Source organism: Scyliorhinus canicula, chromosome 19, assembly GCF_902713615.1.
Source record: "Scyliorhinus canicula chromosome 19, sScyCan1.1, whole genome shotgun sequence".
Classification (NCBI taxonomy): Eukaryota; Metazoa; Chordata; class Chondrichthyes; order Carcharhiniformes; family Scyliorhinidae; genus Scyliorhinus; species Scyliorhinus canicula.
The window spans coordinates 46,225,475-46,253,137 of NC_052164.1; the positions used below are offsets into that span (position 1 = coordinate 46,225,475).

General features: G+C 44.3%; 1 protein-coding gene across 2 annotated transcripts in view; it reads left to right on the top strand.

The window, feature by feature from the left end:
• Positions 1 to 386: 386 nt before the first annotated feature.
• The window catches only part of tlk2 (tousled-like kinase 2), a 170,276-nt gene continuing 142,999 nt past the window's right edge, over positions 387 to 27,663 (top strand). The window contains exon 1 of one of the 2 annotated variants that reach the window (XM_038778492.1): positions 387 to 670. The gene's annotated coding sequence lies outside the window, so the exon portion shown is untranslated. Of the gene's footprint in view, positions 671 to 787; positions 809 to 27,663 lie in introns of those variants that run through there. The other variant, XM_038778493.1, reaches the window with a different exon arrangement.

The following is a 27,663-nucleotide window of genomic DNA, read 5'->3' on the forward strand; positions in this document are numbered from 1 at the left end:
TTTGAATGGCTCATCTTCGAGCTCCAAAGAAGTGATACTGTGTGAAAAGGTTTTCTCTCTCCCCGCAGGTGCTGCCAGATCTGCTGATCATTTCCATCACTTTCTGCCTTTATTTCACATCTCCGGCATCCACTTTATTGTTCTTTGACCAGAAGCTTGGGATTCCCTCCTCTTTGTGCAGGATGGCATCCTCGGGATGTGTGTGGGTCGCGCGTACTCCACCCCCAACGCCAGGAATACAATTGGGAGATGCTCACTTCCCTGGCGGCGGTGGGAATAAACTGCAATAAGTTTTAATTTGTGCAGACAAGGCACCTAGAGGATTAGGGTTTGGGTTGAGGAGACTCAGTGGGGGAGGAGGAGAGGGAGGGGGCTCCTGGGTGTAATCTCGCGAGAGGACACTCTGCTTTATTGTTGATTAACTTTTAATCGCGCGGCGGGCCCGCTCCCCCGACAGGGACATTCCCGCTTTAAGACACACTCACCTCCGGGGCCGCTTCCAGTGTCCATGTCGCGCTGCCCAGGCCGCCGCCAGGCCCCGTGATACTCTCTGCCCCCTCCCATACCACCCCACCGGCTGTCGTTGACGGACCGCAGTCCATCTAGCCCCGGTCACAGGCCAACCCGCCGCCGTCACTGTGTGAGGGATCCGCCGGCTGGGCAGCAGCAGGTAAGGGTGTGAGGGGATGGGCTGAAGATGGAGACAGGGCCTCTGGCCTCCCGCGCGGCGGTAGGAGGAGGAGGAGGAGGGACAGGTGCCCTCCTCCCTCCCCGCTTACAGACTGAGACTGACCGCCCGGCTCCTGAGGTAAACTCCCAGGCCTGAGGCCTGGGGGGTCTGCGGGTGAACAGCCGTTGGGGGTTTGGCATGGGGTGGAGGGGTGTGAATGGCGGGTGTTTTATTTCGGGCTCTAACCCCCTCCCCACGGGGAGGGGGGGGGGGGGGGGGCTTGGTGTTGGCTAATTGCCCTCCTCCTCAACCCGGGCTGGCTGTATTCTGCCAAATAGTGTCCGCGGCCCAGGCCGCTGCGCATGCGCTGCCGTGGAACGGCAGAAGGTGCCCCCGCAATGAGCGTGCGCAGAGCCGGCGAGGCGTCCGGACGCATGCGCGACCGACAACCGGGGGACACGGCGGCTGCGCACGAGGTTCAAGTGGCACCTTGCAAAATAGTGAGTTTGATGATTGTCGTCCCCCCCCCATCCCAGGTAAACGCCTTGGGTTAAACGCTTAATGGTAGCACGGGGCAAAGGCCATCTTCCTCCAAACCCTTTTAAGACTTACCAGCACATATCTCCTCTGGGTGAGTGGACACCCTCCCTCTTCTCACCCCACCTGCTCTTGCTCCCTCTTTGTTGCCCACCCTACCTGGGTGCACAAATTAATTTCCTTTCACAGCTTGTAAAAGTCTGTAAGTGCAGGACACCTGGCTTATATAAGTCAAAAAATCATTTTTCGTTATATACTTTTGCCCATTCTTTTTTAAAGTACACTATACGATGGACTAGTGTACAGAGATTTAAATGATGCAAACTGAACATCTTGTGTCAATTTTCTTTTTACAAATATCTCATTTAGTTTGGAATTTAACTGGTCCCTTTTCATTTGAAATTACCTGTGTGTACACTTTAAATGTCTAAAGGGTGAAGATTGAATCTGAAAGGCAGCATTCCGTGATCTTGAATGTATGGTACATTTATTCTTGGGAAATTATGCAAACTTTGGACAGATCTTCTTTTTATTTCTATTTAATTGGGTTGACTGAGCCTGTATTCACTGAAATTGAGTAGCATGAGAAGGGATCTAATTGAAACGTGTAAAATTTTGACAGGGCTGGACACACTGGATTCGGGGATATTATGGCCTACTCCTGTCCTGTTTTCTGTGTGTCTATGTCTCTGAAAATTGGTGAGCTTTTTGTTGTGACTATTACATATTTGTGAGGCTCATAAAATTTCCAGCAAAAAACTTGTTCGCTGATCTACAACATTCTTTGCGGATCGTGATTGTGGACCTGTATTTATTGAAGATACTTAATTGCTGGGTTATTGGGCTTCCATGGCTGTCTAGTTGGGGAAGAAAACCTTCCTATGATAGAATTGCGTTTTTACCATCATTTACTGGAAAATGTGACTTTTGCTTATCAATGAGGCTGAATATAACATGGGAGCACCCTTACCTCTGGTTTTGATAAACTTTTTATGTAAGTTGCGACTCGAAGCCAAGCTGTACATTTAATCCGTTGAGCAGAAAAGATGATGTGTGAGACCCAAGGGCATTGAAGTTGAGGATGTACAAGACCAGTTTGCAGATTTGCTAATGTTGAGGTTACACATTAACATTTTTTGTTTAGAGTGAAAATAAGTCAGTGAATTTTCAAGCACTGGGTCTGATGGTCTTGGCACTTTTTGACCGAAGCTCTTCACTCTTTCTCCTTGGCAGCACAGCTCCAGATAACTGATAGCTGTTGTTTCAGGTTAAACTTATTTTTGTGAGCGGTGAATGGAAAATGCAAGATGGCTTTCATGTAAAACAGGAAAGAGAATGGCTGATTCCAGCCCTCGTGGGACCAGGTTGTAGTATATTTCTTGAATTCTTTCCTTTGCCCATTGACTTGTGGGATCAATCTTGTATCTTGTGCAATCTATCTTTTTACATTGTCGACCGAGTCAGGCTAGAATCATTGATCAGATTGTGCGTGATGTACTGGCCTTTTTCCATTTGTAGGTAGCGAATTGAAGAAACTTTGCGTGTTGGTACAATTTTGGCAGTTCCTAAATACGGTTCATTCTTGCCTAATTTGTAACAGGAATCAAATTGGCCTTCATGGGTGTCAGTTGACAAGTCAGGTTATCAAAAACGTACAAAGTCAATTAAATGGTTTTGCGATCCTGTTCTTTATTTTGGCTGTTGGTATACTGATACATATGTGAAGAATGAAGGTGTTCCTTGGAATATAACTTGTTGAAGGAGAAAAAATAGTTTGGTTATAACCAGCCCATAACGAGAGATGAACTTGACATGAGACAAGGTCAGTTTGATTGGGGATGGAGGGTTGTTATTTCACTAGATAAATGAATGTTAACTTTGGAAGCTCTGTTTTATAGTTAATTCCACAGTTGTTATTCATACATTGTCACTATACCACATTCATTCTGAAACTATTACTTTATCCATATTTGCCCCTCAGGTTATAAATGGGTTGACTTAACTATGGTGCAACCTTTTAATTCCATTGGTGAAGATATCACAGTGGTGTTGTAGAGTTAGATTTAGCTCAGTTTTGTGTGTCTTATGAGGGGCAGCGAATTCTGATTTTTCTTTTTCTACTTCCTTGTGCTTGCTTTCAGGGATCTTGAATAAGGAGCTGTTGATTTGGTCATGGTCCTTACAATCTCGAATCTTGATCTGGGGAGATATGCCGTTGTATCCAGGGTGTAAAATATCAATTCTGAATTAATCCAAAACTGTATTTGGCTAATGAGCCATAAGATAAATTTCGAATCCCTTTAGTTTATATTTCCAGGCACATGCATGTGCAAATATTGCATCTCTGCTGGGATGGCACAAAGGTGCATTTTTGTAGTAAAGCCAACAGTATTCATAGCTTTGTGTGATCCTACTGTTCAGAAGACTTTGGGTGACGTGACAGATATTGGAATAGTCATTGTCAAACCTTTACATGGTTGCACCAAAATAATCATGTGATCTGGCAGGAAGTTCCAGCAACACAGTAATCTAGGGCACCAATTGAAGTTGCGCAGAATGTATGTTAATTGTTTCTCACATTTCCTGCAAAGTTCTAAAATGCATTTTTAAAAATACCCAGCTGTGTCATTGAGAGGTAAGCTCTGTCGTTCCTGTTGTACATTTAGGGTTTTTTTTCTCAAATTGGGATGGTACTGCTACTCTCATCAAATTGCAAATGTTACTTGTTTTTTTTTACAAAAATCCTCTGAAGATTGGAATTTGCTGACACTGAAGACGAAGTAAAGGGCCAGGGCCCACTGTTGAACATCATCAAGGCTGAAGAGATAGGGGAAGGAACATGGTGTTCCCTCAAGTCAGAGATCAGCTAGTACTGTGGGAAGGACACCTGTGACCGAATAATTATGGATAAATTATAGATGCCGTAAATTTGATGAAGGATCTTTTTCACAACCTGCATTGTCTCACCTTGAATAAGAGAACAGTCGAGGCATATTGAAAAGTGGCGCCACATTTGGGTAAGGTGCAAAGGCGGCTACAATTTTGAGATCCAGGCAAAAGATACGACAAAGTGATTGAAATTGATTCCATTTCGTAGTTTTATTCCGGAACATAAGAGTCTGATTGGACTACCAGGCTCTTGCTAACCTTTGGAGTATATAAAGGCTGAAACTCTGACCACAATTTTTCAAACTACATTGGATTTTACCAATTCTACGAGAGAATTGCCAGTCTGTTCAAGAGGAAAGAAAAGGCCAGGTAGTTCTAGAATTATCTGCTTAAACTTCTGTCAGTCATAATGGAGGGTAAAATTTATATTTTCTCAATATGAGAGTTTTCGGCCGTTGTGTCTTGCAGTTTAAATTGAGTTATTTGAGAAGTGAATGGAATATAAGAAATTCAGTGGATGTTTTCATATGGATTTCCAAAAGGTATTTGATCTGGTGCTGCATAGAAGGATTGGACTTCAAACAATAAGGAATATTGGAGGCAGCATAGCTAGGTAAAGGACAATGCAGAGACTAGTGGCTGATAGATGTATTTCAGACCAGAAGGATTGGCAGCAGAGGTCACTGTTGGGAGGATTGCCCATCTCAAATATATGAATGATCTGGATTTGGGTAAAATGGGACAATATCAATTTGCTGATGGCAGAAAAATAGCTTGGGTAACTGAAGAGGAGTTGAAGGCACTTTATCTGAGGGCAAATAGATGAGCAGATTGGGCAGGCAGATATCTGATGACATTTGGAGCAATGTGAGCTCATGAAGAATGACATTGACATTAAATGGCAAACCTTTAAAAGGAGCAGAGAGGCTGAGAAAGTACGAGAATGGGTATTACGAATGTTAGATAAATGGTGACATTAAATACAAGAACCGAGAAATAGTTAATCGTATCCGAGTCATTAGTGAGACAGCAGTTACAATATGATACAAAAACAGAAAATGTTGGACAATCTCAGCATGTCTGACAGCGTTTGTATGCTAACGTTTCGAGTCTGGATGACTCTTTGTCAAAGCTGGAGAGATTCCAGCATCCGCAGCAATTTGCGTTTATCTTAGTTGCAATATGATGTTTCGTATTGAGCACCTTGTATTGGGGATGATGCCACGCCTGTGGAAAGAATTCAGAAGAGATTCACTAAAATTATACCAGGAATGAGAGAGGCCTTTGTTATAAGAATGTAGGGCGGGATTCTCCAATCCCGCAGCAGAGTGTCCACGCCATCGTAAATGGCATCGCGTTTTACATCGGCGTGAACGGGCCGCTCCCACATCTAATTTTGGCCCCGACAGGGGGCCAGCATGGTGCAGGAGCGGTTTGCACCGCTCCAGCTGCCGATCCCGGCGCGAACTGGGCGCCGCGGGATCCGCACATGCGCAGTTGCGCTGGTGCCAGCAAGGACATGCGCAGTGGTGTCGGCGCCAATGAGGATATGTACAGTGGCGCCAACGCACGCATGTGCAGTGGCCTCCTTCAACGCGCCGTTGCAACATGGCACAGGGCTACAGGGGCCGGCGCGTAGGAAAGGAGGCCCCCAGGCACAGAGGCCGGCCCACTGAACGGTGGGTCACGATCGCGAGCCAGGCCACATCGGAGGCCCCCCCACCCGGTCGCCACCCGACCCTTACATGCCGAGGTCCCGCCGGCCCAGTGCAGGTTAGAACGGCGGCAGTGGGACTCGGCTCTTTTCCTACAGCTGCTCGGCCCATCCGGCCGGAGAATCGGCGGGCTGGCTGCGTAGAGCGGCCCGTGACCGGTTCCACGCCAATCATGCCGGCACCAATGGCGATGATTCTCTGCGTCGGGGTGGCATGACCAGTTCGTGGGGATTCTCCGGTGCGGGGCTGGGAGAATCCCGCCCGTTGGATTTAGGAGCAGGAGTACACCATTTGGCTCTTCGAGCCTGCTCACCATTCAGTAAGATCAAGGCTGATCAGGTTGTGGTCTCAACTCCACTTTCGTGACTGCTCTCCTTAACCCTCGATTCCCTTGTTGATCAAAAATCTGTCTAACTTTGTTTTGAATTCATTCATGACACAGCCTTCACAGATCTCTGGGGAAGAGAATTCTGCAGACTAACGACCCTCTGGGAGAAAAAAAACTCTCCTTATCTCTTTCTTCAAATTAAAGGTCTCTTATTCTTAAACTGTGTCCCCTAGTTCTAGTCTCTAACACAAGAGGAACCATCCACCCTGCCTCCGTCCCTTCATCTCAGGATCTTGTATGTTTTGATAAGATCACCTCTTATTCTTCTAAATTCCAATGGGTGTAGGCTCAACCTGTTCAACCTTCCTTCATTAGATAAGCCCCTTATCCCAGGAATAAGATGAGTGAGCCTTCTCTGAACTGCTTCGGATGCAGTTGTATTTCACATGTGGTCAGAACCAGGCCCTGTACAGCTGCAGTAGAACATAGAACATAGAACAGTACAGCACAGAACAGGCCCTTCGGCCCTCAATGTTGTGCCGAGCCATGATCACCCTACTCAAACCCACGTATCCACCCTATACCCGTAACCCAACAACCCCCCCCTTAACCTTACTTTTATTAGGACACTACGGGCAATTTAGCATGGCCAATCCACCTAACCCGCACATCTTTGGACTGTGGGAGGAAACCGGAGCACCCGGAGGAAACCCACGCACACAGGGGGAGGACGTGCAGACTCCTCACAGACAGTGACCCAGCCGGGAATCGAACCTGGGACCCTGGAGCTGTGAAGCATTTATGCTAACCACCATGCTACCCTGCTGCCCCTTGTGCGTTTATCACAGAAAAGAGATCTGGTGAAAGTGTTCCAAATAGAAAGGTGTTATGGAGCTAAGTAAAAAGACACTTTCTACTCTTTGGCCAATTGGAAATCAATGAATTTAACTTAATTGGAAGAGGGGACAGGTGTTTTTCTTTTTGTTTGAGGGTTATGAATGCTTTCCCAGAAACTGGTCGAAGTAGGATCAATAAATGGCTTATTATAGAAAAGTAAATACATATTTAGTAAAGGAACATTTTGTGGTGAAAAGATCAGAGAACCTGGTTTCGTTGGACAGCTCTTGCAGAGGACCAAGTGGCTTTGTGCTGTGAAACAGTGCAGAATGTTCAAGCATAACGTGGTCCCCATTTTAAAATGATCCTTTATTTTTTGAACTTTTGACTTTCCTCTCCATTGGTTCAAGTTGCATTTGGTCTGGGCAACCAGAACTGAATCAGATCTGTATTTCAGTTTTTTCTTTCCCTTTTCTGCCTCTGCCCCCACATGAGCATTTGGTTTGGATTTTGGATTTCTGCTGGAAGACTTGCATTGACCTATTAGCATTAACAATTTGATGACAATGTCTTCATTTGAGCTCCAGCAAACCTAGAGGAAAATATAAAGCATTTCAAAACACAAAATCTCCAAAATGTGAGCATGATAAGCTACCCACCTAGCGAATGGCTATAGATTGGGACATGGGAATGTGCAAGGAGACCTGGGTGACCTTTCACATCAGTCGTTGAAAGTAAGCATGCAGGTACAGAAGGCAATGAAAAAAATCAAATGGTATGTTTGCCTTCATAGCGAGAGGATTCGAGTACAGGAGTAATGATCTTGCTACATTTACACAGGGCCTTGGTGCGACCACTCTTGGAATATTGTGTGCAGTTTTGGTCTCCTTATCTGAGGAAGAATGTTCTTGCTATGCAGGGAGTGCAGCAAAGATTTACCAGACTGATTCCTGGATAGTGGGACTATCGTATGAGGAAAGATTGAAGTTGGTGAGCAATTATGTTTGCTGAAGTTCAGAAGAATGAGGGTGCATCTCATAGAAACCTATAACATTTGAACAGTACTAGGGTCGATGCTGGAAGGATGTTTCCGATGGTGGGGGAGTCCAGAACCAGGGGCCAACCACAATCTCAGATTATGGCATAGACCATTTAGGACCGAGCTGAGAGGAATTTATTCACCCAGAGAGTGGTGAGCCTCTGGAATTCTCCATCACAGAAAGTAGTTGAGGCTAAAACATTGTGGGCGCGATTTAACTAAATGAACCAAGTCCCATAGCAAGCGCGGCTAGCCATGTGTTTCCCGGCACTCACCTAGTTGAGAAACACCCTGCTATTTAACGGACCCCGATTTAGATAGGGGGCCTCTGCGGGGAACGCACAGCCAAGGCCGCACATAGCATCACGGTAGCACAAGTGGACAGCACTGTGGCTTCACAGCGCCAGGATCCCAGGTTCGATTTCCCACTGGGTCACTGTCTGTGTGGAGTCTGCACGTCCTCCCCATGTCTGCGCGGGTTTCCTCCAGGTGCTCCGGTTTCCTCCCACAGTCCAAAGACGTGCAGGTTAGGTGGACTGGCCATGATAAATTGCCCTTGGTGACCAAAAAGGTTAGGAGGGGTTATTGGGTTATAGGGATAAGGTGGAAGTGAGAGCTTAAATGGATCGGTGTAGACTCAGATGGGCCGAATGGCCTCCTTCTCCACTGTATCTTCTATGTTCTAGCATTGTTTTGTGCACTGAGGATCTTCGCTCGCCAAAAATTCTTCAGTGTAGTGAGAGATTGGGGCATCCCGATCTCTGGAGCCCCGATACGACTCCTGACACCCCCCCCACATCCATGGGAGGTTGCCCCGCCCAATCCTACCACCGCAAAACACGCCGGCCTGATCGCCACCATGTGAAAATGCCAGCTTGGCACCCTGGCAGTGCCCCTGCCATTTGGCAGTGCCAGGATGTCCAGACGGCACCAACAGTGCAAGGGGGCCGCCCTGCCAAAAGGCATGCACCTGGGGACCTTCGATCCCTTGGGAGATCCCTACGAATTCCATTCCTTCTGGTCTCTATTTGTGGAGACCAGTACTGATTGGTGCTCGCCCGAGGTCCCTGAGACAAAGGAGATAGATCCCACGCCTCGGGTACCTCTGGAAACTGTTTATTACAGTGAGACCAGCTGTCTCACTATAATATGCAGATTTGCTAAAAAATTATCCCACCCCACAATTGGAGGGATTTACATTGCAGTGCCTTGCAAGATTTGAGTTAGATCACGCAAGGCGTTGCGAGCCAGGTAGATCCTCGGGCCGAAGTCTCCCGGCTTCTTTCAGCTCTGCTGTGCCGCACGGCGCGTTCCTTTTCAGGCGCACCGTGGCCATAAAATCGTGCCCTGTATGTTTTCAAGAAGGAGTTAGATAAAGCACCTGTGGCTGAAGGGATCAAAGGATATGGGGGGAAAGTGGGAACAGGAGTTGGATGATCGGCTATCACCTATTGAAAGCTGGAGCAGATATGAAGGGCTAAATGATCTCCTCCTAATCCTGTATTCTATTTTTCAATGTGATTGGCAACACATTCACAAAAACAGATCGGCAGCCTCTTTTTCTTTATATAAAATGCATCAAGGGAGTGAGGCTGAAAGGCCTGCTCAAAAGATGAGCTTGATTATAATTCATAATTCTGGTCTCTTCTGTTTTGGTTCTGAAAACTTTGCATATCCCAGTCAAACCCTTCATTTAATTTAAAATTTGTATGCCGACATTCTGTTTTAGTAGTCGTATTTGCACTCCAGCGGTGTTCGATACCTGCAAGTTATTCCACTGTTCCAGGCCTTTGTTTCCAAGCTGCGTGATCTAACTCAATCTTGCGAGGCACTGCAATGTAAATCCCTCCAATTGTGGGGCGGGATCATTTTTTATGAATATGCAATATTTATTACCTGTATTACTTTGGTTTAACAAATCTGTAAAAGTTGCTTACAGTGTGTATACTTGTTAACCCAATTTTCCAAAGCAGAGTTTTTAATTGATTGACTTACTGCTTCTGTTTGAAGATGCTAGTGAACAGGTATTGGTCGCAAATACTAAATACATTCGAAAGCAAAATTCTGCAGATGCGAGAAACCTGAAATAAAAGCAGAAACTGCTGGCTAAACTCAGGAGGCTTGGCAGCATCTGTGGAGAGAGAAACGGAGGTAACGATTTGAGTCCATATGACACTTCTAAAGAACTGAAAAGGGATAGAAATATGGTGAATTCTATACTTGGAGAGGGGGGTGAGTCAGAATGGAGAGTCAGTGGTAGGTTGGAGCAAAAGAGAAATTGACAGATGTCATGGATACGAGACAAAGGGTCTGTAAGGTAACTAGATTCAGCTAGCATATCCGAAGTTTGGCAGTACTTCCTTCTTGCTGACGTATTTTGTCTGAAACTTTGAAGATGCCATCACTCCTTGTTCCAGCTGTGCCCAATGTAGGTGACTGTAATTCCATTAATATGGATAATTAAGGACCTGGGAGTACAACTTGCAAATCATGCAAGTGAATTTGGGATTTGTACCCCTAAGGGAGCAACACAAGGGCGGCACAGTGGTTAGCATCGCTGCCTCACAGCACCATCGACCTGGGTTTGATTCTGCTCTTGGGTGGCTGTATGGAGTTTTCACGTTCTCCCCGTGTCTGCATGGATTTTTTCCCACAACCCAAAGATCTGCAGATTATGTACGGTTGTGTCCTTATTCTATTTCCCGTGATCTAAAAAATCCTGGTGCTATCATTACACTGAAATTTGTGTTGTCGCTGTTTATATACTCGCTGAATTTCTTAATTATACCTTTTCAAACTGAAGTTTAGAATGGGCTTTAGAATTAGAGCTGCGTGAGCCCACCCATCTTAATTTTTAAGTAGAGTTCTGTCCAAAGAAAGACTTTTCCATTCTTAATGAATATTATTGCATTCTTTTTAAAATGCTGAACTTTGCTTTTAAAAAAAAGCTTTGTGTGCACATTTTATTTGTACGTGATAGGAATGAACATACTGTAAATCGCTGTGTGCCAAGAATGGTTAGCCCTGCTGCCTCACAGTGGCAGCGACCCGGGTTCAATTCCGGCCATCGGTGACTGTGTGGAGTTTGCACTTTCCCACCATGCCTGCGTGGGGTTCCTCCCACAGTCCAAAGATGTGCAGGTTAGGTGTGGTTACGGGTATAGGGCAGAGGAGTGGGCCTAAGTAGGGGGCCCTTTCAGAGGGTTGGTGCAGACCCGATGGGCCAAATGGCTTCCTCCTGCACTGTCACAGTTATATGGTTCTATGGAAGTGTGTGTGGGCAGAGGTCCCTGTTTCCTTTTAGGAAGGAGCACTTGGCCATTTAATAGGTGTACAAAACTCAGTGATTGGCTATGTTGGCAGAATGTGGAATGAAAGGGTGAGAGATGCAGAACAAGCTGATTCACTGTCTGTGTATTTGCCCTTCAATCTACAGGAAATGTTTTTTTTTCTGTATGATCTGATTCACCCAATTTTTTTTTGTCTCCTATTGCTCTATGAAGTACTTTGACATTACACTCCACCAAGCGGTGCTATGTAAATGCAAGTTGTTGATTTACAAATTTTTTTCGCCCCTCTGTTGATGATTCCAAGCTTTAAACAAATGTTGCTACGCCTAAACTGCTCCGTAAATGCAATATTTTAGCTTTTCCCTGTTTATGTTGTACTTAATAATGATTGGGGACATGTTCTAGCTTTACTCAGCAGAGGTGGCCAGGTGCACGAATATGTTGTTGAATTTCAGTGCCTTGAGTCACAGCCTGTTGGAAGAAGGTAGCTGCAGGTGTTCAACCTATACATGATATTTACCTTGAGAACAGTGAAAGAAAGAGTCAAAATAAAGAGCCCAGCTTCAGCGACTTTGGAATGGGCTGTGTTCTGGAGAGTATAGTGAGAAGCCCATAAGAAAAAGCCTAATTGTGGAACAAATATAATGTGTATCAAGTGTTTAAAATATAATTCAGTCCAGATGTTAGGATTCTGTTCCACTCAGCATGTAGTGTCCGTGTGTTATGTTAAATCTGTAATGCAATACATTTTCCCCATGCCAAACGTTGAAACGCATTTTCAGAAAGTTCAGTTTTCTGCCAATTTGAGTTACTACTGTAATCCATTTCCTTAAGTGTAACACCATTTTGCTCTGTTATGATTTTAGTACATGTAATGTGGCTGATAAAATACCTGGGGGTGGGCCCAATGAGGGGAAAGTGACATCAGATGAACCACTCTACAATCTTGTTTTACATTAAATTAAAATGATTCATTATCCAGGCCATTTACTACTGATCCAGTTAAAACCAGGCTCTTGGATGTCAGTGCATAAAGTAGGCTGGCAGCACTGAAGCTCTCTTCTCCTTATGACTTGTGAAACTGAGAATCTGTTTGCTTATGTGGTGGCTGTTAAAGATACCATCCGGAGTAAGGTGGTCTCGTCTTCCCAGTTCTCTGACCAGTGCTATCTTTTCCACACATAACTGAGCATTACTCACCACTTGATAGAGTTTGCCAAACAAAAGAAGAAATTTCATTTGAATAGTATTTTTCATGGCCTTGGACTGCCCAAAACACTTTATGGCCAATGAAGTACTTTTTGAAGTATAGCCACTGTTGTAATGTAGGAAATATGGCAGCCATTCAACAGCAATGTGATGATGAGCAGATTTTCTTTAGTAATGTTGCTTGAAGAATAAAAATTGTCACCAGGAGAACGCCTTTGCTCTTTTGAAATAGTGTCCCAGTCTCATGAGCAGACAGACAAAAGCTTTGGTTTATCATTGGATCCAAATGATCACAACTATGACAGTGAAGGGTTCCCTCACTAATGCATTGGAGCATCCGTCTCCGCTTGTCTCAAGTTCCTGGAGTGGAACCTGAACCATGACATTTTGACTCTTAAGATAGAGAATGCTACCATTATGCCACAACGAATGTCATTCTCATTCTTGAAAACCATGCTACAGGATGTGCCCGTGGGTGGACATAAAAGATTCCATGATGCTTTATTCAAAGAGCAGGAAATTCGCCCAGTGTCTGGACTCAATATTTATCCTTCAATACGGTGATTTTATTATCTTGTTTGTGGGAGCTTCCGCTATACAATTCTTGACATTAGAGCAATGAATCAACTTCAAACAAAAGTAGTTGATTGGCTATGAAGTACTTTAGCATGTTTTGAGGCCACGAAAGGCTTTTTAATGGTCTCATGATGACTCTCCTCAAAGACAGTGGGCAGGATTCTCTGAGCCTGGGGCCAGGCCGGGGAATCGCCCCGACCGGCGCGAGTCGCGCCTCGCCGTCCTGATGCTGGGACGTGATTCTCTGGAGAGCGGAGAATCGGCGCCGGTTGGCGGCTGCTCTACGGGGCCCCCCCTACCGATTCCCCACCCAGGATAGGCCGGGCGGTCCCACTGGTGCCTTTCTAACCTGGTCTTATCCGGTGGGACCTCGGCGTGGAAGGATCCGAGGGCGGCCTGTTTGGGGGGGGGGTCTGACCTCTGGGTGGGCCCCCGCTGTGGCCTGGCACGCAATTGGGGTCCACCGATCGAGGGGCCGGCCTCTCTGGCTGGGGGCCTCCTTTGTTCTGCGCTGCCCCCTGTAGCCCTACGCCATGTTGCGTCGGGGCCGGTGCGGAGAAGGGAGACACGTGCATGCGCGGAAATCGCGCCGGTCCCAATGCGCATGTGCAGACCCGCGGTGCCCACCTGACGCCGGGATCGGCAGCTGGAGCAGCGTGCTTCACTCCAGTGCCGTGCTGGCCCCCTGTTGGGGTTGGAATTGCTGATCCTGAGGCCATGTTGCCGCTGTCGGGAAATGCGATGACGTTTACGACGGCGTCAACACTTAGCCTCGGGATCAGAGACTCCTGCCCAGTATCTGTGGACACCAAGGCATTAATAAGGGCTCAAACGGTGTTATAAGCAGACGACTATTAATTAAAATATTTTATTTGTGACAATAAAAGATTATTATTATATTGTTGTGTAGTATAGGTCTGATCCACTGCAAATGCTAAATGGTCAATTTAATTTTCCCAATGCACTTGAGCAGCATATATGGTGGAGACTATACAACTCCTGATCTACTGTTTTGAGGAGAATGTTAACTCTTTCATTGAAATAGCAAACAGTGGAATTCTATAGGAATACTTTGACCATCAGACAATAATCTTAATTCAACAACTTCTAAATCCAAGTGTTTATTATGAAGTAAAGAATAAGCATCAGTTGTTTTGAGAGGTGCTTGCTAGTTTAAGATATCGAAGTTCATGGTTACAAGTTGTCTTTGGACAAAGCATTTGCTCTTTTTTTTGTGCATTACAAACTATCACCAGTGAAATCTTTACTGATCTGTCTTTTTATCTGCATGACTCAGTGGAGTCATCAAAATTCACATGAAAAGATTTCTCATTTCTTTTTTAAAAATCTATAATTAAAAATAAACATAGTTACGTTTACAGCAGGTAGACAGCATTCATATCTAGCATCAAACATGACATTTAATTCTTCAACCCAGCCATCCTGCTAATTTTGAACCTGCCTGGGGTAGTTTAACCACTGTTTAAGGGGTAGTTGCTTAATCTCTTAATTCAGAGGCTGACTCCATTTAATTGCCCCACTGGGCTGTAATATTTCCAAAGGGCTGTGACCTAGTAAGCAGTTGACTGTTCAGTTCATGTAAAGTTCTATATAACTTTCTCTTCCCCTTTGTGGTTCTTGCCTGCAGCATTGTGCACATGCACGGCAGTTGTGTGAGTAGGGGGAGAATACTGAATTTCAGGTTTTGAACCTCCTGTTTCTTTACAAGTGTGCCAAGGGGTGGTTTTAACTGGTATTCCTTTGGGCATGAAATTCCCCAGTTTGTAATCTCATCTCCACACTTTAAACTCTTCTTTTCCCTTCTTTGAGTAATGATGTGGAGATGCCGGCGCTAGACTGGGGTGGGCACAGTAAGAAGTCTCACAACACCAGGTTAAAGTCCAACCGGTTTATTTGAAACCACAAGCTTTCGGAGCGCTGTTCTGATGAAGGAGCAGTGCTCCGAAAGCTTCGGAAACAATTCGCACCTATAATTTCAAATTACTGCCATCAATTGTATTTGTACAGCTCAAAATAGTTTCTCCAGGCATTGCTTAAAGATACCTCATGGGATCCTCATTCATCAGGCTGATCGCCATGTGCTCCCTCTGTTCCTCGCTCAGAACCAGCTCTTTGCATTAGCTTCACTAAAACTGATTCTGTTAAAATTCTGTACGTTCTTAACTCCACATTCCTTTGGATGTCTGATACCGTCGACCCTCTGTCTCAGCATCAGAGTGCTCAGTAGATGCACTCTTGTTGCTTGTTCTTGGAGACGCAGCAAGCTGCGATCTGATTGTAAAACTGCAGGGCTGGTGGCCAAGAATTCTTGCAAAACTAATTTTAACGGGTCTTTGCATTGTGACATTTTGCTTGAGACTGCCTGCACAAAAACAATGTGCAAACTCAAAATGGACAGTGACCCGGGGCCGGGATTGAACCCGGGTCCTCAGCACCATAAGGCAATATTGCTAACCACTGTGTCGTCCCTGTCCTGTCATATTCTCTATGCAATTGATGTAATTCAGTGAGTTGTTTTAACCTGGAAAGCATTGCCTGAAAGGGTGGTGACAACAGATTCACTTGTAACCTTTGTTAGGGAATTGGATCTCTACTTGGAGAAAAATTGTGTAAGTTTATGGGGAAAGAACAGGCGAGTGGGACTAACGATTGGGACTAACTAGTAGTTCTTATAGAAAGCCAACACACACGATTGGCCAAATGGTGGCCTCCTGTGTTCTGATTCTAACTGCTTGTGGGGTCCCATCTAACATTCCGCTTGAGCTCCCATCTGGTGGGACACAGCACCACTGGTTTGCCCTGAAGTTATTCCAAAGCAAGCTCCAGATTTCAGTTGTACTACTCTCTGTCCAGACACTTCCGCTCCACTACTCACCTTCTTCCCCCACCCCATTGATGATGCGGATCAATCTCCCGTTGCATCTAGCTAGCTGACTGTTACTGTCAATCATTGAAATGTTTAATTTGTTATTTCCAAACCTTTTCTGAATTGAAGCTTAATTTGGCCAGACTTCTAGGATAATTCTAAACATTTTTTGAAACTTAATTGTGGAGAAATGTCAGTCAGTAAACCTAAATCCATCCAAGCCCAGTATTTATCCTTTGGTTTGATATATCTTGCATTAATATAGTGTCTAATGTTTATCAAATGTCTTCACAATCTGTGCGCCTGCTTATCAAGTGCGCACAGAATGATCCCACAAACAGCAATTATACTAATACCCAAAGTCCTCTGATTTCTGTGTTATTGGTTGAAAAAGGGCTTTAAAAAATTTTTTTGTAGTACCCAATTTTTTTTTCCCAGTTAACGGGCAATTTAGCAAGGCCAATCCACCTAACCTGCACATCTTTGGGTTGTGGGGGTGAAACCCACGCAGACATGGGGAGAATGTGCAAACTCCACACAGACAGTGACCCAGGGCCGGGATTCGAACCCAGGTCCTCTGTGCCGCAGTCCCAGTGCTAACCACTGCCACATGCCGCCCCGAAAAAGGACTGTTGACCAAATCGTTAAGACAACATACTGTTCTTCATGAATGTCTGTTTGACACTGAGCTTCTGTATTCTCTCCATTACAAAATTAGCTTACGTCCAGCTCTAACATTGCTCACCTCCGCCTACCGTTAAAACCTTTTAAGCACTATTTTTTTTAATTTGGAGTATCCAATTCCAATTAATGGGCAATTTAGCATGGTCAGTTCACCTACCCTGCACATCTTTGGGTTGTGGAGCTGAGACCCACGCAGACAATGGGAGAATGTGCAAACTCCACACGGACGGGGGGGAGGGGGCCAGTATCGAACCCGGGTCCTTGGTGCCGTGATGCAGCAGTGCTAACCACTGTGCCACCATGCTGCTCCACCTTTGGACTATTTTGATCATATTTCCTGCCTAGCCTTCATTCTTCAACCTAACCTTAGTGGCCATGCCTTAAGCTGCTTGGGGCTCTTTCTCTGGAATTTCCTTCTTAAACTCCTCTGCATTTTTAAAACCCTCTCGGCAATTCTTTTTTCAGCATTTGGTGACTCGTAAGCACTGTTTCCTCAGCTCTGCTCTTTCCTGACAAGTTCCTCTGACATGTGTTTTGACTATCTTTCTAATGAAAGACACAAAAGTGAAAATTGGCCTCGTTAGGGACAGAATAGTAGCCACTTGGATCAGTACAGCGGACAGTGAAGATTCAGTTTGTACTTCATCTTTTTTCGTTCTTTGGGATGTGGCCGTTGCTGGCTGGACCAGCATTTGTTGCCCATTCCTAATTGCCCTTGATCAGAGTGGCTTGCTAGGCCATTTCAGTGGTGGCAGTTAAGAGTCAACCGCATCACTGTGTGGGGTTGGAGTGACATGTAGGCCAAACAGGGTAAGGTCGGCAGATTTCCTCCCCTGAAGGACATTAGTGAACCAGAACGGCTTTTACGACAATTGACAATTAGGGTTAGACTTTTAATTCCAGATTTTTATTGGATTCAAGTTTCACTGGATTCAAACCCAGGATCCCAGACCATTACCGTGGGACTCTGGATTGTCCAACGACAATACCATTATGCCGCCATGGGGGCATTTTGGGAGATGCACTCCGGTATTGCACAAGCCTGTTAGCCATGATTATGCACTCCGGTATTGCACAAGCCTGTTAGCCATGATTATGTGCTCAAATCATCTGGAGTGTGGAATTTACCGAATGTGGCGTCTAGGGGATTTTCATAGTAACTTCATTGCAGTGTTAATGTAAGCCTACTTGTGACAGTAATAAAGATTACTATTAATTTACAACCTTCCTATTCTGTGGTAGCAATATCAATGAAGCCAAGCTATCTACCTGATTATCCAATTTTTTCCTCTTTAAGGTAGTTGTTTGTGCCCAACAGATGCCATAATCATCTGGTCATTCTTCATGTGTAAACTTATGAAACCATTGTTCAATGGTAGAGGGCACCACATGTAAGATTGGTCATTTCTACACTTTCAAACTGGAGTCATTAGGTAGTAATCAGGAGTCTGAATCTCACCTTTCTCATTCCTCTTCTCCTGGCAACATGATCTCGCCAAGCAAATTAAACAGCCAATCATGTTGAAATTATCTCTCAGACAGCAAACCAGGAAATGAACTGCACTGCTTACCCTTCACTTTTACATATTTTAGAGAAGGCGGAATAAAGATTGGGGCATTACACAAGGCATTACGATGGAAGCTGAAATATATTAAAAATAGTTATGTGGATTATTTTTTAATCATTTATAGTCTTCTAGCCCTGGAAGTAATTTCCAGCAGTAATTATGAATTTAGTATGCTGCTTAAAAACCCAGCTACACTTCACTCAACAAGATGTAACTTTTTCAAGGGGGCTGACGGTGAGGTTGAGTGTTAAAGGGCCAGTTTATGTCAGGTCTGATTTTTAATTGATTGTAGTCTGTGAGGGCTTCAACAGCATGCCCGAGGGAGAGTCATAAAATCACTGACAGCAGCTTCTGGATTTCTGTATCTGCTGACTCTCAAGAGTTGCTGTTTTGGGAGTGAATTAACAATGAGCACAGATAATTTTGCTGCTATTACTACTGCAAAATCCAGGCCATCAACATGGAACACTAGCTCTGTTTTTCTTTCCACAGATGTTGCTGGATTTGCAGACTAAATCCAGAATTTTTTCTTTTTACTTCAGATTTCCTGCATCTGCAGCACGTTGATGTTATGTCACTCCTGCTGCACCAAAATCTACTCGTCTATTAATTTGGTGTTTTGAGTAACTGACATTTTGCACCATTTAAACTGGCAACTAATGATGGCGCCTCATGACAAAGTGTCTAAAAACAGCCCTGATAGTGGGAGATGAAAAGTTGGGCTGGTCTGAAATGTGAGCTGTTAATTTCAGCACCAACAGAAGCTGTGGCATGTTTTAAAGGGCCTATGCATGTTCAGGTTTAAGTTTCAAATTGGCAAATAGTTTAAAAGTAGTGTAAAAGATTACAAGAGGCATGAAAATAGCACAACAACAGTTTAATCCTGGGACTATTGGTCAACGACTGACGTAAGATTCAAGATCAGATTTTGCCCCCCCCCCCCGCCTCCTCAGGCCTCCAACCCTTTCACTCAACGTATCAGAATCCTGTTTTCTGTAAGGGCTCAAAAGTTATTTGGGTGCACTTTTTTTAGTGAAGTTCGGATCCACTTATTTTCATCATTCAATGGAGTTGGCTAGGTTTGTGCAGTAGCTGCTGAGCTGACAGCAGGAGACTGCACCATTTTAGCTTCTAGGTGAAATGTAGTAATAAAATCCGTGTGTTCTGTTTTTCCTTGGGAATTGCTCACAACGTTCATTCTTGTACAAGCACAAAGCGTACTGTTTCTACTTGCTCCCTACCACTACCAAAATGGTGTTTGGGTGAGTTCAGTGACCTTGCTCTGCTCCACGTTGTGTTTTGGTTACTCTTTGTAACCATGCGAAAGTGATGGATTGGCCTTCTAGTCCACTGGAAATAATCCAAAGATAAATGTAAGGGCAGTGTAATGTGGGACTAAGCTTTCATCCATTGGCACAAAGACTGCTTCGAGAAATTCTTCAGACTTGTGTGCCTAAAATAGAAACCGAGTACTTGTATTGGAAGCAGTGAAAACCCTGAAATAGCTTGGCTTTATATTGCTGTTAAACCTTCAGACCAACTGAGCCTGTAATAGCTTCTGCTGCAGAATACATTGTGAATGGACTCCCATCCTGCAATCACCATATTGTTGAAAAGTTAGCAGAAATGGTGATTGCAAAGCTTTATGAACAACTTCCCGTTCTGAGTACAGTTACTCTGGTTTAGAATACTCCTGAACAGTAGTGACCAAGAAAGGTTTGCCTTGCAGCAGTATTCTTGTTGGGAAGCAATTTGACTTGCGTTTAAGATGGGTCAGCATCCCCCAGGATAAGAGCTTTTTGGACAGTAGAAGAAGAAATTGCTTCCCTTGCTGTATCTGCTTGAGAGTTTGTTACTTCAAATTGAGGACTGAAGTTTTCTGTTGCTGCATTCCTTGCCGTGTGATGAACAATTTTCTGACCTGGCACTGGTCAATGTTGCTCAGTTAAATAAATCCAATGAATCCTTCTGAAAGGTTGCCATGCCCATTGTTCATTTTGATTATTTGATTGAATTAACAATGCTGTCACATGTGTCTTTGACCAAACTGAGCATTATGTTCCACTCAATTTTGACATGGTTTGCTCTTGTTTACCAGCTAAGAATACAATAGATTTTGTCTGTGTGTAGTTATCATTGCTAGACACAGACATTCCTTCATGTATTAGCTGAATTGTTTGTGCTGTCCAATGTCAAGTTGTCTGCAAAAGCCCAGGTGTTTTAAATCCACATGTACAGTAGTCATTCAACCCCTGGAATCTGTTTTGCCATTCAACTAGATCATGGCTGATCCCTATCTTGTCTCCAACCCACCCCCCTTGGTTCTAAAAAAAACCCCTTAATATCCTTGCTTAACAAAAACCCCTCCATCTCCGATCTTAAATTTTTAATTACCCCCACTTCAGCTTTTTTTTTTCAGTTGGGGTGGGGGAGGAGAGTAGTTTCAGATTTCCTCTGCTGTGTGGAACAAGGGCTTCCTGATTAGGACATCCAAATGGCCCAGCTCTAATACGTTGCCTTGATTTGGACTCTTGCACTCTAAGAAATCTCTTCTTGGGCAGTCCTCGGCATCGAGGATGATTTGTTTCTGCCCTGATTCACTGGGTTCTGAGATGCCTGATGAGTTCTCTGCCGCATGCAGGACAGAGGGTGCTTGAACGGTCGGGTTGATGGGTATTTGGGATGGGAGGTTCGTGCACTCCCCTTGTCTCATCTTTGCTCGGCACTTTCCCGAAGTCTCTCGATGTTTAGTGCCTTCTCAGATGAACCTTGTCCGTTTAGGTTAGTCACATGCCAGGATCTCCCATGAGTTGGTTTGAGCATTTTCGCTCTCCTGAGTGTTTGCTGTCACTATTGCATTATGAGTTGAGCAGTTGCTTCTGGTGCCTGATGTCAGGCATACCAGTGATATGACCTTCTCTGCAAAGCTGGCTTTGAGTTGTTAGTGCCTCTGCTGGGCAAGTTAGTTTGGGAGCCGATGCTGCTGTTGGACTACCTTCCTTGCTAGTGGATTTGGAAGATCTTGCGAAGGCGCCATAGGTTGTATTTCTTCAGTGCTTTGAAGTGGCTGCTGCAGGTTGTCCAAGGCTCTGAAGCATAGAGATCACTGTGTTGCCCGTTAAACCATGATCTTGACTCCAAGAAATAGCTCCTCTCTATCCCTATCAAATCCTTGAATCTTAAATAACTCAATTGTATCACCCTTCAACTTCTATGCTTGAGGGAATACAAACTTAGTCCACACAGCCTGACCTCAAAAACTTTATTTTTCATTGCAATTGGTAAAGTCTCTTTTGTCAGGTTCTATTGTAAAAATCTATTAAAATTCATCATTACAGCAAATATCAGATATGGGTGTCCACTCTGTACAGGTTTCCTAATTTGGGTCAGTTAGTATCAAAAGGAGAAATTCATAACATTTTGCTTGTATCACAAATGCTTTTCCATTTGAGATTTTTTTATTAATCCTGGGAATGCCCCCGGGCTAAACATTGACAAACTAAGCTACAGAGAGCACTGAGATTCCAACTTTATTTCTGGACAGCGCATGTGTCGTGATGTATATAATTGAGGGAGATAAGCAAATTAATAAGTAGACTTTGAGCCTCCTCTCCATTTTACACTTTTTCCCAATTTATCTTTTGTACTGATTCAAAATGACCATCATAATCTCCAGATAAAGGTAGCAGCTGTGTTGTTCCTCGTGACTTAATAAATCTCGTAGTCTCAAATGTGGAGAAGATGCTTTATTGTGAATTTGTTCTCTCTCTTCAGAGCGTTACCCACGGCTACCTCAAGTGCTACTAGCTGGTGTGTCTGTGCTGCTACCAGTTCTGCCTTCCGTGAAGTGTGTCCTCACTTCCTGTCCCGGTCTATTTATATGGCTCTCCCGTGCTCCCTCTAGTGTTTGCTCAGTTGTATTGCATCTAGTTAACTTGTGATCACCACATCCCCCTTTTTCTCTTTACATATTTTCTGTACATCGTTAAAGAAAATTGTACATCCTGTCCCAGTGTATTTTTAGCTCTCCCTCTAGTGTTTGCTCAATTGTATTGTATCTAGTCAATCTACGATCACCACAGCAGCTACACAATAATAAAAATATCAAATGTTCTTGTACTGTGAATGTGGTTCGCATTCCGAAGGGCTTTTGGATGTTATGATGGCTTGATAAAGTGCTGTTTAAATCCACTGATTATTAAGCAAAATGCTGTTCGAATATACCCAAAGCAACTCCACAACAGGAATTAAAGGAATGTGCTGAACAAGAGATAAAAATCAGATATAAACAATTCAAAATTCTTTCTGTGGGAAACGTCTGGGGATGCCTATTTATGCCCCTCTGAATTTTAGGGGAAGGGGACACAGATGTCCAGTGAAAATTTCATCCTGACTTTCTCTTGTGGAATATGTTGTGCTTCAGAGCATGGCCTGCAAATCTTATTCGAGCAAATGGAGTAGAGTATAATGGTCAAGATTTTTCTGAAAAATTAACTAAGAGTGCTGTAAGTAAAGTGTAAATCATCCAGCCATTTGAAGTGAGGAAGCAATCTCCTGTGAATTGCGACAAGTTGATGGATAATTTGCACTGCTCTGCCATTGTTTGTAATAATTGCATCTCACTGATAATCTCCCCATGGTTTTCATAACATTGTTACATTTGCACATGAATTAACCTCGGCACAGAAAATTAAATCTAGTAATGAGCAGTGCTCGTGTCTTTTTTTAAAAACTTGATCAGTGTTTGTGATCGCCAGTCAACCTCTCTAGCCCTGAAAGTATATTCTTGCAGGCTGTGAATTGATGAAGATTTAACATTTTTGTATTTGTCTCTTTTGCTTCCTTTTCCGCCTCACTTTCAACCCAATCTTTCTTTCCATTTTCATACCTCTTTCTGTACTTGAATTGACATTGAATTCACCCATTCTCAGTCCCTCCCTCGTTGTTTGTTAAATTTTTGAATCTCCTTGGATTAAGGAGATACATGTTTGCCCCTGTTGTTCTCCCACTTTTCGGCTCGCACTTGTAGCAACCTTGTGGACAAAAACCTTTGAAGCCTAAACATGCACAAATAACTCTGTTTTGCCAAGTGATTCCCTGCTCCAGCAAAATCTAGGCCATTGTAAAAGGAGTGGGGCATCTAAGTGGGTTACGATGTGTGAAGTGTTTTAAATTAACTGCTAAATGAGTTGCAGTTTAGTTATCAGAATAAATCAAAAGGCTATTTTCCTATATTCTAACAATAATAATAATCTTTGTTAGTGTCACAAGTAGGCTGCAATGAAGTAACTGTGAAAATCCCCCAGTTGCCACATTCCGGTGCCTGTTTGGTTACACTGAGGGATAATTCAGAAAGTCTTAATTCACCTAACAAGCACATGCAGGTCAAAAACTCCTTGGGTAGGAAAAAGCGGACCATGACCAGCGCAACAGTCGTTGTTAGAGGACCTACTGGACACGGACATCTTAGGGAAGGAGAACTGCACCGACATGCATGGGCGACTACTGGAGAGGGCTATCACACAGCTGGGCGAGTCATGAAAAACGTGGGAGGAGGATTTGGAGTTTGAAATAGGGTGGGAACTCGGGAGCGAATCACTTTCGGGTTTAGCCGGTTAATGGAGGAGTCTATTAGTTTAGGAGGGATTAGCTGTTTAATGGAGGAGACTATTTGCAAGGATTCTATTTTATCTTTATTGGTGGTGGTGGCTCACCACTACATCTTCAAGGGCAATAAATGTTGGCCTTGCCAGCAGCACCCGCAACCCAAGAACATATTGAGAAAAAGCAATTCATAAAACCCTACCAATATTTTTCTGTAATTTTTGACAAGTTATATAACTTTCATCATTTCGGTATTTTTTTTTTACAAGTGCTGTCTATCATTCTGGCTGTTAAATGGTCAAATTTGCCATGGAGAGGTTATTGACTTAATAACTTCAGAAAGTAAATGGGTGCTAATCGGTAACTGCATTATATGATGAATCAGTATTCCTCCTTATTGAACACCACTTGGAGTAAGCATTGAGGGTGGCAAGGACGCAGAATGTACTCTGGGTGTGTTAATTCCTGGTTAATTTGCTGTCAGTCTAGATTCAATAAAATCTGAGATGGATTTGCAGGTATCATATCATTTAATAATAACTATCTTGCAAGGCTGCATCAATCCATAGAGCTACAGGACACACATACTGTCTTCTGTAGCAGCCAGGAGTAAGAGAAACTCCAAACAAAGGAACACTGGAGATGTACTTCAAATTACATCAAGATTCACATACAAACTTCCCATTGGTCCTTTTACACACCTCCTGACCTGGCCCTATATCCTAATTGGTCACTTTGCATGGTAACCCAGCATCCTTTTCAGCAGCCATGCTTTGCAAAGGAGAGATCCTTTGTTCTCTGTCTGTGAACACAGTATCCTCAGGGTCCTACGGTTCACCCTCTTTGTTCGCTTCCTCAGGTTGGGGACTTCAATATCCATCATCAAGATTGGCTCGGTACTTGCGCCACAGACTGAGCTGGCTGGGTCCTAAAGGACATAGCTGCTAGACTATGATTGTGACAGGTGGAGAGGGAAGCAATAAGAGGGGAAAAAACACATTTGAAATTAAATGAAAATCGCTTATTGTCACAAGTAGGCTTCAAATGAAGTTACTGTGAAAAGCCCTTTGATCTTGTCTTCACCAACCTACCTGCTGCAGATGCATCTGTCCATGACAATATGGGTCGGAGTGACCACCGCACAGTCCTTGAGAAGATGAAATCCAATCTTCACATCGAGGATACCATCCATAGTGTTGTGTGGCACTACCACTGTGCTAAATGGATATACTTCGAACAGATCTAGAAACTCCAGACTGGCATCCGTGAGGCGTTGTGGGCCATCAGCAGCAGCAATATTGTACTCGACCACAATGTATATCCTCATGGCCTGCCATATCCCCTACTCGACCATTACCACCAAGCCAGAGGATTAACCCTGGTGGAGTGCAGGAGCAACATCTGGCAGATCAAAAAAATGAGGTGAAGCTACAACACAGGACTCCTTGTGTGCCAATTAGCAAATACTTGACCAAGCTAATTGATCCCACAACCAACGAATCAGATCTAAATTCTCTAGTCCTGCCGCATCTAGCCTTGAATGGAGAAGGACAATTAAAAATCTCACTGGAGGAGGAGGGGCTCCAAAAATATCATGTTCCTCAGTGGTGGAGGACCTCAGCACATCAGTATAAAATGTAAGGCTGAAGCATTCGCAACAACCTTCAGCCAGAAATGCCAAGTGTTTGATCCATCTCAGTCCCTTCATGAGGTCTTCATTATCTGAGAGGTCAGTCTTCAGCCAATTCGATTCACTCCACAAGAAATCAAAAACGGCTGAAGGCTATGGACCCTGACAATATTCCAGCAACAGTGCTGAAGTCTTGTGCTCCAGAACTTGCAAAGCTCCTAACCAAGCTGTTCTAGTACAGCTACAACACTCGTATCAACCTGGCAATGTGGAAAATTGCTTGGATATGTCCTGTATACAAGAATCAGGACAAATCCAACCCGGCCAATTACCGCCCCATCATAAGAACGTAAGACTTCGGAGCAGGTTTAGGCTATCCAGCCCCTCGAGCCCGCTCCGTCATTCAATATGATCATGGCTGATCTCCTCTCAGCCTCAACTCCACTTTCCTACCTGTTCTCCATAACCCCTCGACCCATTACTAATTAAAAATCTGCTTATCTGTTCCGATTTACTCAATGTACCGGCATTTACTGCACTCTGTGATAATGAATTTCACAGGTTCGTGACCCTTTGAGAGAAGCTCAAGGCAGCATTTGACCGAGTCTGGCATCAAGGAGCCGAATAAAACTGTATTCAATGGGAATCTGGGAAAACCCTCTGTTGATGGGAGTCATACCTGGAACAAAGGTAGATGATTGTGGCTGTTTGAGATCAATCATTTCATTCCAGGGATATCACTGCAAGAGTTCCTCAGGGCAGTGTCCTAAGCCCAACCATCTTCAGCTGCTTCATCAGTGACCTTCATTCCGTTATATGTGGGGAAGTTTGCTGATTTGCACAATGTTCAGTACCATTCGTAACTCATCAGATACTGAAACAGTCCATGTCAAAATGCAACATAACCTGGACAATATCCAGGCTTGGGCTGACAAGTGGCGAGTAACATTCGCACCACACAAGTTCCAGGTAATGACCATCCCCCAACAAGAGATCGAGAGCACCCGGAGCATGCTCAGGTTTCCTCCCACAATCCTAAGATGTGCAGGCTAGATGGATTGGCCATGCAGCATAGTGGTTAGCATCAATGCTTCACAGCTCCAGGGTCCCAGGTTCGGTTCCCGGCTGGGTCACTGTCTGTGTGGAGTCTGCACGTCCTCCCCGTATGTGCGTGGGTTTCCTCCGGGTGCTCCGGTTTCCTCCCACAGTCCAAAGATGTGCGGGTTAGGTGGATTGGCCATGCTAAAATTGCCCGTAATGTTCTAAAAAGTAAGGTTAAGGGGGAGTTGTTGGGTTACGGGTATAGGGTGGATACGTGAGTTTGAGTAGGGTGATCATTGCTCGGCACAACATCGAGGGCCGAAGGGCCTGTTCTGTGCTGTACTGTTCTAAATCTAAATCTCTAAATCTAAATTGCCCTTTAGTGTCCAAAATTGCCTTTAGTGTTGGGTGGGGTTACTGGATTATGGGGATAGGGTGGAGGTGTGGGCTTGGGTACGGTGCTCTTTCCAAGAGGCGGTGCAGACCCTATGGGCCGAATGGCCTCCTTCTGCACTGTAAACTCTATGAAATCTATGAAGAGAGGATCTAACCACCGCCCCATGACATTCAATGGCATGACCATCATTGAATACCCCACCATCAACATCCGGTGGTGGGGGGGGGGAAGTTAACATTGACCAGAAACTGAATTAGCCATATATATATATATATATATATATATATACCGTGGCTACCAGAACAGATCAAAGGCTAGGAATTCTGCAGAACACAACTCAACTTCTGACTTCCCAAAGCCTGTCCACCACTTACAAGGCAGAAGTCAGGAGTGTAATGGAATACTCTCTACTTGCCTGGATAAGTGCAACTCCAACAACACTCAATAAGCACAACATCAACGAGAAAAAAGCCCGCTAGATTGCTAACCCTTTCACAAACATTCAATCTTTCTATCACCGAACAACAGTGGCAGCCATTTGACCCATCTGCAAAATGCACTGCAGCAACTCAGAAAGGTTTCTTGGCAACAACTTCCAAACACACGAGCACTACCATCTAGAAGGACAAGAGCAGCAGATACCTGGGAGCCCCACCACCTGGAGGTTCCCCTCCAAGTCATTCACCACTTCACTTGGAAATAGATCGCCGTTTCTTTACTGTCACCGGATCAAAATTGTGGAACTCCCTCCCTAACAGCACA